Raw genomic sequence first — 18,599 nt, 5'->3', positions numbered from 1 at the left:
CTAGTAATGCAAGCTGCCTATTTGCCATTTCCTTCTCGATGCCCTATGTGCTCCCTGCCAATGATTGATGGCCACAGGAGGAGGGAAGACACACATCCGCCACTTGCCTCGTCAAGCCCCCTCAATTTCTATCTACAGAGTGAGTTGCCTCCTTCAGCATGCCGCAATAACTCAAGATCATGGGAGGCGTCTAGGGCAAAAGACATCTTGGCTATAACATGACACATCTCCCAAGAAGAAGTTTCCCCTGAAAAGTGACCTATATCCCAAACTCCAGCAAAAAAGCTAAAACAGTGTCAGAGTAGAATCAGAAGGACCAAGGGCAAGAAGTAACTAACAAGTTGTAACTGGATCACTGGGAGGTGGTAGGCTGAGAGTAGCATGAAGTTGGAGCCACAAGGACTTCAACAACAAAGTGCAGTCTGTCAGAGCTCCGAGTGAGCCAAGATGCATATAGAAGCAAGGTCCCCAGGTACCACACTAAGTCCTTTACATATACAAGTTATTCATAATGATGCTGTCAGGATTTCCATTTTGCAGGTGAGGCTGTGAGCTTCAGAGAGCTCAAGGAACTTCCCTAAGATTAAAAAAAAATGCTAAGATAAGATCCAAACCCAGACTTCTGACAGCCCAAGGTCTTCCCTCCTCACCACCCAGCCTTCTCTTCTCCATTATGGAGAGTGGGCCTTTCTGTTATGTTCTCCTTGTCAGCTAACCTAAGCAGATGTTGGGTTGATGTCCATTCATGTAATGTCATTCATTCATGTGATGTCATGCTGTGAGCTGTGTGGGGTCAGGGATGTTCCAGCAAGGAAGACATTTACAAGACAATTTCTGGACCATTCACTATTGAGCATCCCTCCTGTCCCTCAGCCTCTTCTGCCCTCTTACATCAAATCTTATCCAATCAAATAGAGAGGCCCATCACTGCTCATCCAGTCATGCCTCTTTCTGGAGTGGTTTGCCCTCAATGGTAAGGTTCCACACCCGACATTAGCTGTAACCGAATAACCAGGGCACAGACACAGAACTCAACAGTAGCCCATTCCAAAGGCTAACTTATCTTTCTAGATCTTCTTTGTTTAAAAATGTAAATATCCTGGGCTATCAAGATGGTTCAACAGTTAGAAGCACTGGCTGCTCTTGGGGACCTGGGCTCAGTCTTCAGCATCTACCTGACAGCTCATAACTATCCAATTCCAGGGCATTCGGGCCTCTATGGATGCCAGGCATGCAGGTGATACATAGACACACACAGAGACAAACACTCAGAGTAAATATAAGTGAACCTTGTTTTAAAATGTAAACTTTCTGATACTAAACCAAAGGAGTTTAGTCAAGACTATGGTAAGAGAGAACTTGAACTAGGAGGAGAGATAGGGTTTAACTCTAAACCCTGCAAAGAGAACTGGGAACTTACATGGCTGAAGCAGAGTTGAGTGGGCTGAGAGAGGCATGTTTTTCTTTGTTGTTGGGTTTTTGGGGTGTTTTGTTTTGTTTTGTTTTGTTTTTGAGGCAAGGTCTGACTGAATAACTTAGGCTAGCCCCAATCTTCCCACCTCAGCCTCTCAAGGGTGAGGATTACAGGCATGCACTATTATGCTGGCTCTGACCTGGGGATTCTTGGTAAGGCTGGGTTACACAGGCTTCTGTCGGGACAGGGGTCAAGACTGAATCAACAGAGTCTGGCTAGTGTGAAGGGGGAAGTCTGCCACCGAACCTCTCCAAAAGAGATGGGTCAGTACGAAGTTCTTGGAGTCCTCCTAAGGAGCAGACCGTGAAGGTGGAGCAGGTGAGAGCTGGTGGGCTGCAGATGAGAGCTGGTGGGCTGCTGAGGGTCAGCCCCAAAGAGCAGGAGAGAAAGGATGTTGGAAAGAAGGGACAGGGTCAGGCAGTGACTGAAGCAATGAGTTGTAGGGAAGTGGACCCCACACCACAGAGGCATGAGAAGCCAGCCCTTCAAGCTGCCTGGTTGTGGGCACTTCCTGAGTGTGTCTGACCCAGTGACAACCTGAAGTTGGTCTCATTGCTCGAGTGATTCTCTTGAATGCCGTTCTTATCTTCTCAGAATGTCTGGGATGGAGAGAGAGCACCATGAACCTGGCTCTGCAGACTCCTCTAGGAGAGCTTAGGTGTTTCTTTACCAACGGCTACATCATCTGTCTGCAATTCTGATGATCTGTCCTACAGTGTGGAAGTGGAAGCAGGTATTTTGTACCAGTTTCCTCAATGGTTCCCATTTGGGGTACATCTGAGCCACTGTTCTCCCACGGGTTGGACCCCCAAATAGTCAACCCACATCGTCATCCACAGAATGACTTTCTAGGTTATCATCACCACAGACATAGGGAGGCTCAGAAAGAAAGGGACATCTGTGCCAGTAGCAGAGGAAAGCCAGCTTGCAAGACCATGAGTGTAAGACAGCCACACCTAAGCAGGGCCCCCAGACCAGATGCCTCTCTCCATTCATACACATGGGCAACTGAAACATTTTCCATTCTAATCTGCTATTGTTTTGACACCAACTCTAGATCATAATCCAAGTGGAGCCCTAAAGTGGTGGCCTCTTGTTACCCGCCCCCATTCAGAGTGTCTACCATTACTCATTCCTTCAACGAGCATCTCCCGATCCTCTGCTATAAGGCAAACGCTGTACTGCATGTCCTGATATAGAAACCACCACAATACCTAAGGACTCAGGCAAGAGTGAGCCCAAACAGTCGTGGCAGGTGAGCTACGCTTGTTAAGATGTACAAGGGCTGGGGGCTACAATGCTCCATTCTACTTTGTAGCCTCCGGTGAGGACTGCTCGTGTAATTGAGGACGTTTGCTTATTGGATTTTTAAATTATAACCACAGATGGAAAAAAAGAGAAATATTTTGACATGCACTTAGAATCGCCCAGGGAGCCTCTCATCTCATCTTAACCCATCCCACCCTTTAAGGAGCCCAGAAGGAACCTCCCCCTCCTGCCTCGGAAGTCGACGGGAGCCTGATGTTCCCAGATGGTCAGGTTGTTGTCTCTGTGGTAACGTTACCAGGGCTGGGGGTCAGAGGGCTGAACTAGCTATAACCATGATGCAGACTATGACCTCACAAGGCCCTCTATCCAGTCCTCTAGGGAATGTGGATCCTAGGAACAACCAAGGCTTTGAGAGGCCTGGTTTTTGCTCACTCAGCTTAGTCAAGACAAGTCCTATGATCACCTGAAGGGATTTCTCAGTCTCCTTCTCTAGTTCATATGCATGGTTCTGGCCCCAGGTCCCTGTCAGGAGCCACCCTGGCCTGCCCCTCTTGCCACCTGCCCTAGGCCCAGTCCTTTGTCCCTGCAAAAGGATTCAGCGTGCAGCCACCAGTCCTCAGAGGAGCTTCCTGATTTTGGAAGAAGCTTCCTTGAAGAAATCCCCACTTGGCCTCTGCTATCCATGTCTCCTCCTAGTTTGCTTCCCAACCCCCACATCTCCCTCTCTCTCTATCTCTCTCTCTCTTTCTAATTATCCCAAAGAGAAGGAAGATTAAAATTTAATGCCCCGAGGATAGGAGTCAGAGATGTCATTATTTTGATTCAAACCCCAGGCATGCAAGAATCTGATCTAAGCTGCAGGAGAGAGTAACCTGGGTAGCTCTGGAGAACCTTGATGAATTGGAATGGACCCCCAGGTAACCAGACTTTCCCCGTTACTTGGCTTTTAGGGAACGCCATAAAGCACAGCAGATGATACTCACAAAGCACACTGCAGCAGAAATTTGAATTACAAGGAGTGTCTCAGACCTGCACAGATGCCTACAGTCTCCATGCAAGAGGCAAGCAGAATGATGGGGTAAAGGGTGTTGCTGCAAGGAATGTCACACAAAGAGGAGCCTGGCCACGAGCTTGCTTTCAGAAAGATGCACAGCAGATGAGGTTTAAATCAGAGGGAATTTTGTGTCACCACAATTAACCAAAAGCAAATCCCAGGACCAGAAGTATTCCCAGTTACCTCACAAATATGCTACTGATAGGGTTTCTGCCGAGTTTAGGGATGTTCAAGCCTGATAACTCTGATGGCTTTCATTCACTACTTAAATGCTGTGCTAAGTACTGCTAATGACAGCTTTTATTCAGTACTTAAGTGCTGTCCTAAGTATGGCCAGTGCAGTGTCTCAGGGTCCTCTCCAGGCTGCCATTACTAGATTTCTAAATTTCGCCTTGAGGAAGGATGCTGGAAAGGTTATAAAACATCCACAGCTATGTAGGCAAGGATACAAAACCAACCAAGGTGGCTTTGCTATGGTTTCCCTTCTCATTTAAAACACTGTTGAAGCTCATTTAAAGCAGGAACCAAGGAGATCAGCTCTGAGCAGCAGGGGGAAGTGAGTTCTAAGGGAGGCTTGATGAACACGCCAACCCTGGATGCCAGCTGAAGATGCAGGAGGTGTGGCTCTGCTCATTGCTTCCTCATCACTCGTCCCCCGCCCTCTTCCATTCTAAGGACTCTGGAACTTGGCTTCTGGAAGTCCATGGGGGCAGAGCAGAAAGGCAAGAGAGAATCCAGTGCTGATGTGTCAAGGGGTCCTCACGGTACTCTTGTGAGCTGTAAATAAAGGAGTGTTCATATACGAGGTGCCTGCACTATGTTTCAACTTCCAACACAAAGCACATTTTCTGGTGCCTTCCAAATGAGATCCCCCCAAATCCACCCAATCCTCTTCTCCAGTGAGAATGTAGCTAAAGTGATAAAATAGAAACACTCATTTCTGCTGAAATGAAAGCCTGAAAGGAAGGCTGTTTTACTCCCTGGAAAGTAACTGGAAATGGGAAAAGGAAAGAGTGGGGGGTCACCTACTTTTGATTATTAATGTGCCATGTGATCTTTGGCTAGTCATGTATCTGTCTGTAGCTCTTGTATCCCAACCACCAAATGGAGACAGTATCAGTTGCTTTCCTGGGACAGGTTCGGGTGCAGGTCACAGCGTACCCCAAAGGCAGTAGAAAAACAATCCAGAGCCTGGGGAAATGGCTCAAGTGGTCTTGCAAGCATGAGGACTTGAGTTCAAACACCCAGAACACACACACAGGCACACACACACACACACACACACACACACACACACACGACAGTTTCCACAGGCTTACAATCTTAGCATTGGGGAAGCAGCAGAAGCAGGAGGTTCTTTGGGGTTCACTGGCCAGCAAACCTGACCTAAGTGGTGAATTCCAAGCCAGTGAGAGATCCTGTCTCCAAGGCATGGGAGTTGTTTATGAGGGTGTTATCTGAGATTGTCTGTACCAGGCTATCTGTCATTATCCTCCTTGATGCGGAGTTAACTTCTAGACCCTATCACCTGGAACACAAATAGACCACACCCAGATCCTGTAAATCCTCTACCTTGGACAGTTACCTTGCATCTGGACCTACTCTCCTCTTCCCTCTGCCCTCACCTACATTACTAAATAATCCCAGGATCTCTTATTGTGTCCCAGGGAGCTCCATGCTGTCATGGAAGACATCAGTGCAGATGAGTGTCCTCAAGGCATTCCCAGAACAGGCAGTTATAGTCAGATTACCTTTAACTTGCCCTCTTAGCTCTTCGGCTGGTGTTAGCTGCCAGGACAAAACTGCACATGCTGGATAGCTAAACCAGGCACAGTGTCTCAAAGATCTGCAGTCTGGAGGCAAGGTGAGGGTAAAGGGCTTGCATTGTCCAGCTTCTCCCCTTGATATGCAGACAGCAGGGGCCGTCTCGTCCTCCCTCACATTGCCTTGAACTTTGCCTACATCCCAGGGACTCAAATCCTATTAGAGGAGGCCCACAGCCTTAGGACCTGGTCTAAACCTTAATTGCCTTCTTAAAGGACTTATCTCCAAATGAGTGTTACATTGGGTGGGGATGAGGGAGCTAGAGTTTCAACACATGAATTTTGGTAGGACAGATTCTATCTATAATGGTGGCACCCCAGCTGTAACCCCACCACAGAGCAATCCCTTTCCTGGAAACTGCTTGCTTAGTCCCCCACCTCCCACCATACTTTTCATTCAGTCCCTTCCATACATATTTTGGGTCACTTATGCTCCAAGGAGACTTTCTTGGCTTCTCCAAACCAGATAGACATTTGCTTAATATCCCTGACACTACTGGTTCAAGTGGCACAACCTCCATGACATTAATACCTAGGCCCACCATACAGTAGCTGGATGACAGACAGCAAGTACTTAGTAAATGTTGAGTGGATGGGTAATGGTGACTAGGGATGAGGGCAGGTACCAAGCTTACCACTCTCCAGCCCTTCCCCCCACCCTGCACCTGACCAAAATGCACCAATAGCACCTCAGAACTCAGTCCACTGGTGGAAAAAGATTACTCCACAGAAGGTGTGTGTTGTCACCAGTCTGTAACTCACCTCCTTAAGAAGGTTGGTGGCAAGTGAACCTGACTTACAGAGTGCTGTGGACGTGGTCTTGGGTGAGTGATACCTGTATGATGTCATGTAGACCAGTCCCATTACAGTGTGTGTGTGCTTATGTATGCATGCTACACATGCAATGTGCATAGGCATGTGCATGCATGTGCACACACATACACACACACTCATACATGCATACACATCTCTGCACATGTGTGTATTCAGGAACAACAGCAAAAAGAAATAAAGTTGATCACATTAAAAATCTAGACCTAGAAACTTAACAACAAGGTAAGATTTCAGTGAAGTCCTAGAGCCTCGCAGACATTGCACTTGCTCTGTGTCTGGGAGCTACCCAGAGTTTCCTTTACTTTGCTCCCTCAGTTCTTCCTCAGACTCCTTGTGTAGGAGTTTTAAATTTGTTTGTTTTATTTTCTAGTGTTAGGGATTGAACACCAAGCGTTGTGCACGACAGACATGCTAGCACTGAGCCGTCTCCCAGACACAGAGCAAGTGCCTGACACCTGTTACTTGCCCTCCTTGTTCTTGGCATATTTACTTTCAGCAAAGCTCACTAAATGTGGTCATCTAGTCTCAGGAAGATTAGCATATTTGTGGGTCTTGTGTCTCCTCTGTGACAAGGAGGAATAACCAGTGCCATGCATCCACGGATGCAGAGCAAGCTCCACGGCACGTGCGCCATAAGAAGAGTGAGAGGGCATCATAGCCTCAAGATGCTCTGCCCACAGCTCAACAAGATTTCTCTTGTACCACTGCTCCCTCCAGCCACAGAAGCAGGGGTGCTCGCCCGTGCGCTTCAGTACATCTGCTCAGAGACCACTCTCTTTCTAGACCCCATTTGATCTACTATATCAGGTGTCTCCAGTCCTCCACAGGACCTCCCTGAACATCTGCTTGAATCTTATTTTCTCCCGTATACCCATGAGTGGAAGCATATTACATCTAGAAGGACCAAACTCAACTTCATCAAAGGGGAAGAGGATCCAAAGCAACCTGCACCCTTCAATCTTTTAAGTAAGTTGTATTCGGAGCTGCCTGTGCTCCAGAAGGGAAAGTGATGGACAAGATCAGCATCTTCCCTTAAAGACTCAACTGTCTGGCTCCAAGGTTATGATGTGAGAAAACATCCAGGAACCAGGAGGGTGCAGTGAACAGCTATCTTGCTGCTCCTGAACAAGGTAAATATTAGAATGGATGATCCAACCTTTGTGAGAAAAGGAGGCATAGCCTGGGAGTGAAGTCTTTGTGGGGCAGGGGGTGCTATGACATATAAGTAAAAGACTATGGGGGGGGGGTCAACATGAGGACTGTTGAGAAAGATCATCAGAGTCTAGAAAGGAGAGATGTATAGAGAGAATGGAAGAACTTAGTCATAGCACCCTCTACATACTACTTATGCGATGCCTAGCATGGTGCTGACATCTTATAAACTATATGTAAATACCACCAGGGACACAGCTGAGGAATGTCACCAAGTGCTTCCAGGTTTAGACTGAGGTAAAAAAAGATTCTAGCAGGGCTTCAGCTTCAGTCATGGAACCCTGAAGGATGGACATGGTATAATAAAGTATCCGGTTGGGGCTGGGAACAGTAGCCTCTGGGGAGGGACAAGTGGGAAATCACGGACTGGGATGATGGTAGCTAATCTCTGGGAGAGTCATCTGGCCAGGGCTGGATGGTAAAGTATGGGAGAGAATTAACCACAATGCTATGCCACTCTCCAGGCATGATGTCAGAGGAGACACAGAGGCCAGACCAACTGTGGCTTAGAAGGGGTGACAGGGTGAAAAAAGGAGTGGCTTTGTGGGGTGGAATGGTCATAAGCTGCAGCCACATGTGACAGGACAATCAGGGTTGTGATTATACCAAACACAAGGAAAAGTTGGCAAGGTAGCCTGGTGATCTATGCCCCCTTAGTAGGGCACTGATTGGCAATCTAGAGCAGTTCAGCCAGCCACATTTTAATTACATAAAGCCTGAGTCTACCCTCTCCACAGTCATTTTTTTAAAACTGGCTCTGGGAAGCTTTCATGCGGAGAAGGTGACAGCCCGGAGAATATTCAAACTAAACTATCCTTGTCACTACTCAGTCATCAAGCACCTTTGAAGTGCGGGAAACAGAGCTTATTTTTCAGTATTCACCCTCCATGGGGAAGCTTGCCGCCACAGAGGACACAGTTCTGTGCAGAAGTAGACGAGGAAAAAAAAATCAATTCAAAAGTCCTTCCCCCTGATAGATCAATAGCTGTCTGTCAGGAAGTCTGACTTCTCCCATCTGTGCTGGGTAAGTGGACTCTCAGCACGCAGCCATACTCACCCACTGGATTTCTGTCTGTGGTGATTTGCAGCCCCGGGGCCTCTCCTGCCTTGTTCCTGACTCAGCACCGGATTTGAATTTGACAGGGAGGCAGAGGGATCTGCTATTTGCAGGTGGTATCAAGGGATGTCGCTAAAGTAGGAGGGATGAGCTTAGTGAGCTCTGAATGACACCTGCCCCCAGTACAGGCTCCACACCTGTGACTCTGTGACTGCAGCTGCCTCCAGACGTTCTCATGGCCAGCTGCTGCTCACCTTTAGGTCCCCACCCCCAAAGAACCTGCCTTGGAGAGGCAGCCCCTTATGCCCAACTCATCCACAGGCTCAGAGCAAGAGATGTGACATGCGTTAGACTAAAGAAATGGCTCCGTGATTAAGAGCACTTGCTGCTCTTACAGAGGACCCGAGTTCAGTTCTCAGCCCCACATGGTGGCTCATGGCCATCAATTACTCCATTTCTAAGGGATCCAGTATCCACTTCTGAAACCCACAGGTACCAGGCATGCACACCGTACACATAAACCCATGCAGGCAAAATGCTCACAGGCATTTAAAAAGTTAACTGATTTTTAAGAAGAGACCTCACGTTACCTTTAGCTTGTGAGGGGTCTGAACCAAAATATCCATCAGTATGGAACTTTATAGGCCTGTGCTTTACTGGATCTAACATACCTCTCATGAAAAGGAGGTTTAAAAATTATCATAAAATTGAAGTCTATTGCTCCCTCACATTGCCCCTTTGCCCATCCCCCCCCCACTCTCCTTTTTAATTTTTTTTAACCAGAGACCAAGGTCTACAAATAGACAATGTTATCTGATAGTTCTTTACTGCTCAGAAAGCCACTTCCCAACATGGTAGCCACTAAAGCCCTATGGCTGTTAGAGCTATGTTGCCTGAAATGAACAGAATTGAAAGCCTAGGTCTTCAGCCCCACCTGTCGCATTTCTAGTGTTCCACAGTCAGCTGTGGCTACTGGCCGCTGATGCATATAGTGGACAGAATGATACACCTATCACGGCAGGAGGTGACATCAGAGAGTACAGGCTCTACATGTACTCTTCAGACAGGAGGAGGCCACAGCTGTCTAGCTTATCCTGAGCCTAGAACCATGCTTGCTGTGTAGAGAGGCCCATCTTTGATCCTTGAGGAATGCATGAATGATAGAATAATGGAACTTTGTGATACCAAACAAAATCCCAGAGTGTTTACTCTACTGGCCACATTCATGAGAAATGCTAGCATGCCCATAGCCATCTATAAAAGGAGGGGCATAGTATGTGTGCAGTGAGCCAAATACGCACACTATGTTAAGAAAGCAAGCTTCCTAAAGTATTATATACAATGTGATTTTGTTTTATGAAGGAACACGAACCACCAACAACTGTTTAAAAAGAAATATTTTGAAACCCCAGGTGTAACTGAGGGCTGTCCAGCATTGTGACATTGTGACATGACATTAAAGGGTGCTAGGCTGCATCATTCCTACCTTGGGACACATATGATCCATAGGGTACAGGTAGGACACCTGAATAGATCAAACTGTTGACAGTCATCGCTCCTGGCTAGAATTGGGGGGGGGACCCTCTCTACTCTATATGTTTCTGTAATATTTAAATTTGAGTGCTTAAGTGTAGCTTGAGTATTTCGAATTCATTCCCAAGTAGACCTCTAAAACAAAAAGAGTAATACAATGTTTCAACCCATCCCAAAGATATACAGCACACTTTTCAAATGTCTACCAACAACAAACTCCTCATGCATTTACTTCACTTAATCTCAACATTAAACCTGTAATTAGATATTACTGGGTTCTGTTAGATCCAAGAGGGTCACACAGTGAGGGCAAAGCAGCGTTGGCATGTGAGCCTAGCTTTCTCCTTTCACAGTTCATGGCACTGTGCACCCACACAATGTGGTTCTCCACAGACTAAATCCCAGGTGGGCTCTGAACTGGCTGCTCCATCCATAGAGAACCCACAAGCAGAATGAAGCTACTACCAAGCTCAGGAGAGGCATCAAGATAGTAGGGAATACAGCAAAAGTAATGCTTGCTAGCCCTCTGCAGTGCCTGTCATTCATCCCACAAAGGCTCACTGGTACCCTGTGCATGCTGGTGAAGGCTCCCCAGATGTCCTGTTCTCTGGCTCCCCAGCTCCCCAGCTCCCCAGCAGATGCATTTGTGGGATTTCAGCCAGTCCCCTAAAAGAGGGGTTCTCAGCTGACTTGAGGTAGGAGCCAATACACTGCAGAGTTGCCTTTCAGCTCTGTGGACAAGACATTCCAGGTTGCACGCTGGGAGGCTTGTTTAGCTTCACACTTGATGCAAATGGGGCATGTGTTTACCCACAAACACACACACACACACACACACACACATGTACACAACAGAAGCTGCTGTCGCCAACAGAAGCGACTGCAGTGGCAGGATGCTGGAAGTCCAGACTTAACTCTTAAGCAACGTGGAACTTGATCACAATGCCTATCAGAGAAAACAATCTAATTCCTCCTAAGCCAAGTTTCAACCTCTGCCCAGAAAATTCAGTAGAAAATGAAATGTAATACTCTATTAAGCTTTATTTTCTCAGCACAAGCGAGGGCTCACCCGAGCATGGAGAGCCATTAAAATGGATCTTACATATATCATTATAAATTTAATAATCACCATGACGGCTAGAGTTCAAGTTAAAATGAATGTCAGCTGAGCATGACCAATTGATGTTACCCCAGCTGCCGCCGAGCCTCACTTGGGGTTGTATTCTCCTTCCAGAGGCTCCGTGGTACATGTGGAACAACCCAGCCCAAGCCAAGAACAGATGGGAAATGCAAGCAGCTACACCTAGCCAAGGAAGAGCCTTCATAATTGCACATTATCTTAGTGTAGCAGCCCAATTAAAATTTTCTATGGTGTCAGAGGTCTCAACTGTTCCTCTGCTAAGTGTCTGGATCCCAAACTTGGCTGACACTCAGTGGAACGCAGGCATTCCTGGGGCTGCTCACTGTAATCAATTTTCCCTCTACCTCTGGGAAAGCTCCTATAGAAACTAGAGCTGAAGGTCGAGCAGGCTCTACACTTGGCAAATCAAATACCAAAAAAAAAAAAAACAAGTCCCACTTCCCCAGCTGCCTGAGATGGGACATTGTTCCTGAATCACAAGAGGCCCGGTCTCAGGAGTGTCTTTTGTTTTGTTTATGCTTTTTAGGAATGGAGTCAGTGTCTGTATTTTAAAAACGTATTTCAATTTATTTTTATTCTTTGAAAAAAAACTCAGCATGAAAGCATATGAAGCAGAGAGAGAGAGAGAGAGAGAGAGCTAAAATATAATATTTTAATGAGTCAAAAAGCCATGCATATTACACACCAGGAAACTTGATCTTTGAAATTCACAAGGGGAGGGGACATGATAGATAACTCATCACCTGGTAGAACGCCACAAGTTCGGGTACCTTCAACTTTGAGTACCTTCCCAACACCTCAATGGAAACACGGGGATCGTTTGCAGACAAACACAGACTCTGGTCCTTCTCGCACAAGTCTAACCCTGATTAGCCTCTGGTCACAGCCTGGCTGGTGGATGAAGACCCAGCCTCAGCTCCCTTCCTGAACAATCAGCCATAGCATGTCACTCCCCAGTGAGTTTCACTTTTGAAGAAGAGTTGAAGTTTAGTTGGCAGATGCAACTCCTGGGTGAATGAGGCTTTCAGACCAATCACAGCCAGTGGCCTGCACTCAATGGGCCACTTCAAATGACAAGAGAGTCCACGGGGTGCATTTTTTTTATCTATATACACAAGAGCCAGCAGACAACACAGAAAATTCCTTAAACAAAACCAGCTTAGCCGGGAGCACCATTGCCCAGAAAGGCTAAATGTGCACACTGCCCAGAGCGACTGAAGTGCAAAGGACCCCAGTTTGGCTTTGAGGATACCAGAACTTCGGTTTGCTTCTGTAAACTGTATATAAACCTTTGCCTTCTTCGGTCCTGGCAGTAACATATTCCTTCCTTTCATTTATCTCAAGTGTTAACCGCCAACAATCCAAAGCAGAAAGCATAGCTAGGACACAGAAGTCAGGAGCCACCACACCTCCTCCTCAGCAGAGAAACACAGACAGGTCCGGTCCGTGAACACCATTCTCTGGACCACCCAGCTCTTACTCCATATAACAGCTCCAGCTCCAGGCAGCAAACACTACACCAAGCTCCACCACTTACCCTCTTTTGATCTTCCAGGCCGTGAGTGACTGGCTTTCTCCTCTGCTGTTGACTTGACTCAGAAATCGATTCCATTTCCCAGACATAAAATCTTCCTCGGTGATAGTTTAAATCCACAGCAGAACCAAGTGCCCCACACAACGGCGACCTGTGCACACAACCCGAGGAGGTCCCACCAGAAAGGAGATCGTGCTATCTCTTCAGAGATCTTGCCATCGTCTTGAAAGCCACTTGGGAACCTGGCTAGCCACGGATGCCTTGGGGATGAAAGAGGCTGTCGCTGACATGTTGAGGATGAGGCCCAGGGTTTCAACTTCAGGGTAGCAACTCACTTTACAAGAGCCCCATGGATATATTTGGGTAAAGAAGAGTCCATATCCTGGGGTATGTGCCCCATTCCTGCCCAAGGAATCCTTTTCCTCACTGTCTGCTTGGTACGGATAATTTATATATCAATAACAATGTAAATGGGCATTTAATCCACCGAGCTGATAGCATCCACATCCCTCTCTGCAGCCCTTGGCTCCTATAAATCACCACAAACGCCTCTCTGCCAGCCGCTCCTCACAGCTCCTGTGAGTGCTTGTCTCCGTGGCAGCTCCCCTCCCGGCTGTCATCTTCCTTCATGCAGAGAGACCCAGACCTGAAAAAAAAATGCTCAATGGTCAGATTTGCCTGTGGTGAAGTGTGATGTTTGAGCTGTCTTGCTTGCCATCTGGAGCCACACAGCAAGTCCTGGACCCAGCAACAGCCAGCAGTCTTTCTCTGAACCCAACACTGGTCACATCCATGGGTAAGCAACCTGGCTGGGGTGGGGTGGGGGGCAGAGCTCATGGACTCCCCCCATTTCTCCTGTTCTTGAAAAAGCAGGGCAGTACTGGAAAGGAGTTATCTTTCAAACCCATGTAGGGCTTACTGTCACAGCAGCAATGGGATGGCAAGAAAGAGGAAATGATTTCTGAGGCCAGAAGCAACAACATCCCCCCCACCCCCACCCCCCACCCCACACACCCCTACAGCTGTAGGAGATGGCGTGTGGCAGGTGAGACTCCCTGGCCACAAGGAGGGGAAAGTGCAGTATCAATCTGACAGACATCTCTCTCAAAAGCAACTCTGCCTCGGAACTAGCTGCATTCCCTGCTAGAACCAGCAGGCAGAGTAGACACTAGTCACCTCCCGCCTGACGTCACAGAGGCTCTGCGAGCCACGGAAGGGGGAAAGAAGACGAGCACCTGTGCTCAGAACATTCTCCCTGGGCACATCCTTCCCTGGGTGGTTTGAGAGGTGGAGTCGGGTCTGAGAAGCATCCTAAGGATGCTTCAGTCAACAGTCTCAAATATCTCTCCTCGAAACATCAGCACCTCAGGAGACAAAGGCTGAAGAGGCAGGTGGGGTGGGCAGGGTGATGCTGGAGAGCTTTACTCAAAAGTTTCCCCCGCCAACATTTCTTACCAAACAATTTCAATTCAGTCAGTGCCTGCCTCTGGGAGAGCTGTGGTCAGATCCAGCCAGACTGAGCCTAAGACAGAAGCCCCCAGATCCTTCCTTGCAGCCGTCCTGACCGGCAGCCGTTTTGAAATGAGGCAGAAGTCACCCTGTCATCAAACTCTGTTACGCTTCCATGAAGCTCAGTGGCAAATCAGGTTGAAAGGCAGAGATGAGAGTTTTTAACTAACAGCTGTCACAAGATCAGAAAGCCTGGAGTGGGAGAGATGCCTTGGAAGGAAGTATGGCTTTTCAGGTTCACCCCTGACAAGTGTGACCAGCACAGAGTTCAGACAGTCACACTGCCCCTTCTGATTTGGATTAAGAATTGATGAGCAGAAAGTCCAGAAAAGACTTCCCCAGAGCAAGATTTCAGACATTCTTCGTGGACCCAGGAAATAGCTAGGCCCCCTTGTGCCCACTAGCACCCTGAACATTGCCCCTCCAAGAGATTTCTAGCAAAGGCAAGCCTCCGAGCCTTAGTTCCAGAGCACAATCCGAAGAAATTAGCAAACTTCTCCCTAAGTAGTACCTTATCCAGATGTCCAGCTGAGACCTAAATAGAAGATTCAGGCAGATGTAGCAGAGTTTGAGTCTCTGCAACTGCCTCACTGTGTGACTTTCATCAAGTATCTTAACATCTCTGAGCCCCAGCTCTCTCATCTACAAAGTGCAGGTGATGCTAATAACTAAAGAAAAATGTTTGTTTAGTATGTGACCTGCTAAGGTCATCGAATGCCTTCTATGCCTCTTCTATGCTATCTACTGACACACATATCCATTTATTCAACAAATCCCTTTGTCATGTGCCAGTCAGCTTGCCTCATGCTAAATAAAGAGTGCACAAGAGCAGCCAGTCAACTTCCCTAAAACAAAAGACAGTTAAGAAGCCATGTGCTTGGAATCTGAACTTAAGTCTGGCTTGAAAATTCTCACCTATGTCAAAACTGCTCTGGAAAGCTCGATGCCATTTGTCTAGTTCCGAGCCTACACTTACAGCTCCTGGCTGTGCTCATGAATAATAATAGAAAGAAGAAAGAAAGGGGAAAAAAAAGCCCAGTGCCCAGAAGGATCTCCTCTAGCCCTGGCCTCTGTTTGTGTCTGAGAACAGCTCTGGCCCCTCCACCAGGCTTGAGCCAGCCCTCCCCCGGGTGAGACCCTGTCACATCCCATCACACCTACAGAAGCATACACCCTGAAAGCACATGGGGGACAGACGCTGTCACCACAGAAGTATCTTCCCTGCCAGCGGGGAGTGGGAAGATGTGCCACACCTCCTGCAAGCCTTTTGTTTTCTCTAGAAGACAGTCTACACCAGTTCTGGGGGCCACTGCCTTCCTGTGCCAGGGTGCAGAGCACTCATGGAGATGCTGCTGTCAGTGCCACGTCCGATGTGGGCTCTGACAGAGAAGTTTCCAGAAGTTTCAGTGCAAGGAGGCAAGGAGGAGGCAGGACTGAGAGAACGTTAATTGGATCGTTAGAAAGTGAATGCGCCTGTTGGATTGATCCTGAAATGTAGCTGTTCAGCACTCGCACCTCTGTGCCACGAGTCAGCCAGGCATTAGCCAGTCAGCCTCTGCAAGGGGTGTAGTGGAGGTAGAAGGTGGGAAGGACACACAGGAGGAGAAGCCTGGACCAGGAGGTACCAACAGGTAAGCTAGGGAGCCTTGTGGGCAAGCTCCATGATCCAGAAGCCCACAATACAAGCCTAGTCATATTGCAGATAATTCAAACATTCGACCCAAAATAGACTCTGTAGAGCTCCAGTTTCCCATTACAGACCTATCCCTACTTCTTCCTTTTGAACAATCGAAACAGGGGTATAGAGGGCTGTTTTTCAGGTTCAACCCACCAGGTACAAGGCAGGGTCTAGTCTCTAAGAAAACGATTCCCTCAGAGTACTACTGAGGTCCTTTACTGTAGGAAGCCCCAGTCCCAGTGAATGGCCAATGGGATTCCAGTGCCAAACAGCAGCAAGTTAAGGCTTCCAGTCTGGACTCACTCCTGCTGAGATGCTAAAGCCTGAGTTTATTTCCCACATTTTGCATACTTCTCCTACATTTTCAAAACCGGGCACTATCCGTTTGATCTCCTGTGTCCCTGCAGCAGCACTGGATTCTGATTTCCAGCCAGCACCGAAGGCAGAGGGATGTGAAAGGGATGCCTGACCCATGCCATATTATAAGGGAATCCCTAATTCAGCATTTGCTTCCTCGTGCCAATAAGAGAACCAGGGGTGCTTCGTGCAGACCTAGCCCTTTATCAACTGAGTGATAGACAAGTTGCCGAGGTGTGTGAAAGAGTACCAAGGAGCTATGGTGGGCTTGAGACTTAGGGTGCGGGCAGGATGCTCCAAAGAAGTCTGTGTGCCAAGCACTTTTGCCAGATGATTGACCCAGCCGCCAACCCCCGTGCCTTTATCTGAGCAAGCCAGCAAGCAGAGCATGCTTGCGCCTCTTCCTCAAGAAAAAAAAAAAAGGATCGCACACAAAAATAAGTCACTAGGGCTCCAGCTGGGCCGTGCAGGCTGCCTCTGCTGCTGCCACTGAAGTCCCTTTGCTTGCAAGAAAAGAGCTGGCTGGGCGGATGTACCCCCACAGGGCCTGGGCTCCAGTGCTCGGGCGCCTCCCCCCAACCCCATTAGCTTGCTAGCCGCCTTTGCCTGTAGCCGGCAGCTGCCAGGAGCAGAGTGTATGAGAGAGAACCACAGTACCTAGCCTGGCTTGGTGTCCCAGCTCAGGCTCCCACCAGCCTACCCCCATTCTCCTGCTGACATGGGAAGACCCAGTTAGAAGGCAGAGGAGAGACACAAGATATATACAGGCATTGCGCGAGCACACACGCGCGCACACACACACAGCTGCTCGGATCACACACAGGGACACACACATCCAGAGAGAGAGAGAGAGAGAGAGATGCACAGATGAGTGCCAGACCTATATTTGATGACAAATGTGGCCAGAAAAAGAGGCACCGACATAAAACCACCCTCAAACATACTCCAAAACGAGCACACAGAAAGGACAGAGAGAAAACACAGACTGTAACAGAAAAAGCCAGGACCAGTGATACTCAGTCCCACACCACCTCAGAGAGTGTTTGCAGATGCCCACACAAATATAACAAATAAGAAGGGACTCACGCCTGCTCACACCCAGAGACAATCACAGAGTAGGAACAGAGACACGCAGAGCACTCAAAAACACAAGAACACGCGCAGGGAGATGGGAAGCTGCTTTGGACGCTTACACTGAGAGGGGCACACGCCCACTCCAGATGGAGGTGTGCACAATTTCACGAGAGGCCTGAGAAAGTGTACAGCGGAGCTCATAACCAAGGTCTGACGGTGCAGCGCAGCTAGCCCGGCATCTGCTGGGGAAGTTTCTCAGATCATCTCTAAACAAGGGTGGATAGACTGGCTGGCCTGCTTGTACGGGTGGCTGAGCGTCCTCCTGTGAGATCTCTGTGATGCAATTCGGTTCCTTTACAGGCTCGTAGCCCCTACTTCAAGGTCCTGGAGTAAGGGTGCGGTCTCCTATCCTAGCCCCTACCCCTTTGCAACCCCACCCTGCCTAGATCTCCAAGCCCACCCAGAGCATCCTCAAGTCCTCTTCTTTTTGCCAGTCCAATTGGGCAGTAAACTTTCCCCAGGCCGGTCCTAGCGGGCAGCCCAGCCAGGCTTGACCCCAGGGAAGCAGCGCAGGGTCCTACCTGTGCCCACGCCGGCTTCCGAAGCCACAGCCTCCAGCCAGTCTTGCTCTGTATCGCTCTGTACTCGGACCAGCGCTCCTCAGCCCCAGCGCTGCCACTACAGCCGCTCCTTGCCCTCCCGTTACCCGGGAAACCGCCTCCTCCTCCCTTCCCCCAGCCAACCAGTGCAGTTCACATGGTGCCTCACAACCAATGAGCAGCCTCGCCATTCTGGTCCCCTTTCAGGGTCCGGAGTCTCTCCCCCCGCCCCGGGACTGGAAAGACAGACAAGGCCCCTCTGGAGATGGGGTGGGTGGGTGGGGTCTTCTATTAGCACCTGTATGTGAGCACTTATTTTTGACAATTCAAGAAAGAGAGAGACTGGAGAACCGGAAGAGGTAACCTCTCAGAGAACCTAGGCAGCTCCCTCCAAATTCGAAATTCCCCAGACAGGAGCCCGCCAGGGAGCTGTCCAGACTGTGTGAAGTCT

At 48.5% G+C, this 18,599-nt stretch overlaps 1 long non-coding RNA gene across 1 annotated transcript in view; it reads right to left on the bottom strand.

Moving 5' to 3' along the window:
• Nucleotides 1-18,235, bottom strand: part of LOC115031518 — a 43,365-nt gene extending 25,130 nt beyond the window's left edge. The window contains exons 1-2 of the long non-coding RNA XR_003837161.1: nucleotides 18,131-18,235; nucleotides 12,935-13,577 (exon numbers count right to left, since the gene is read on the bottom strand). This is a non-coding gene — a long non-coding RNA (uncharacterized LOC115031518). The remainder of the gene's footprint in view (nucleotides 1-12,934; nucleotides 13,578-18,130) is intronic.
• Between the last annotated feature and the right edge of the window lie 364 nt (nucleotides 18,236-18,599).

The sequence above is a fragment of the Mus caroli genome, chromosome 7 (assembly GCF_900094665.2).
Source record: "Mus caroli chromosome 7, CAROLI_EIJ_v1.1, whole genome shotgun sequence".
Taxonomy (NCBI): domain Eukaryota; kingdom Metazoa; phylum Chordata; class Mammalia; order Rodentia; family Muridae; genus Mus; species Mus caroli.
The sequence above is the reverse complement of the archived record's forward strand: the minus strand, read 5'-3'. Positions and strand labels throughout refer to the sequence as shown.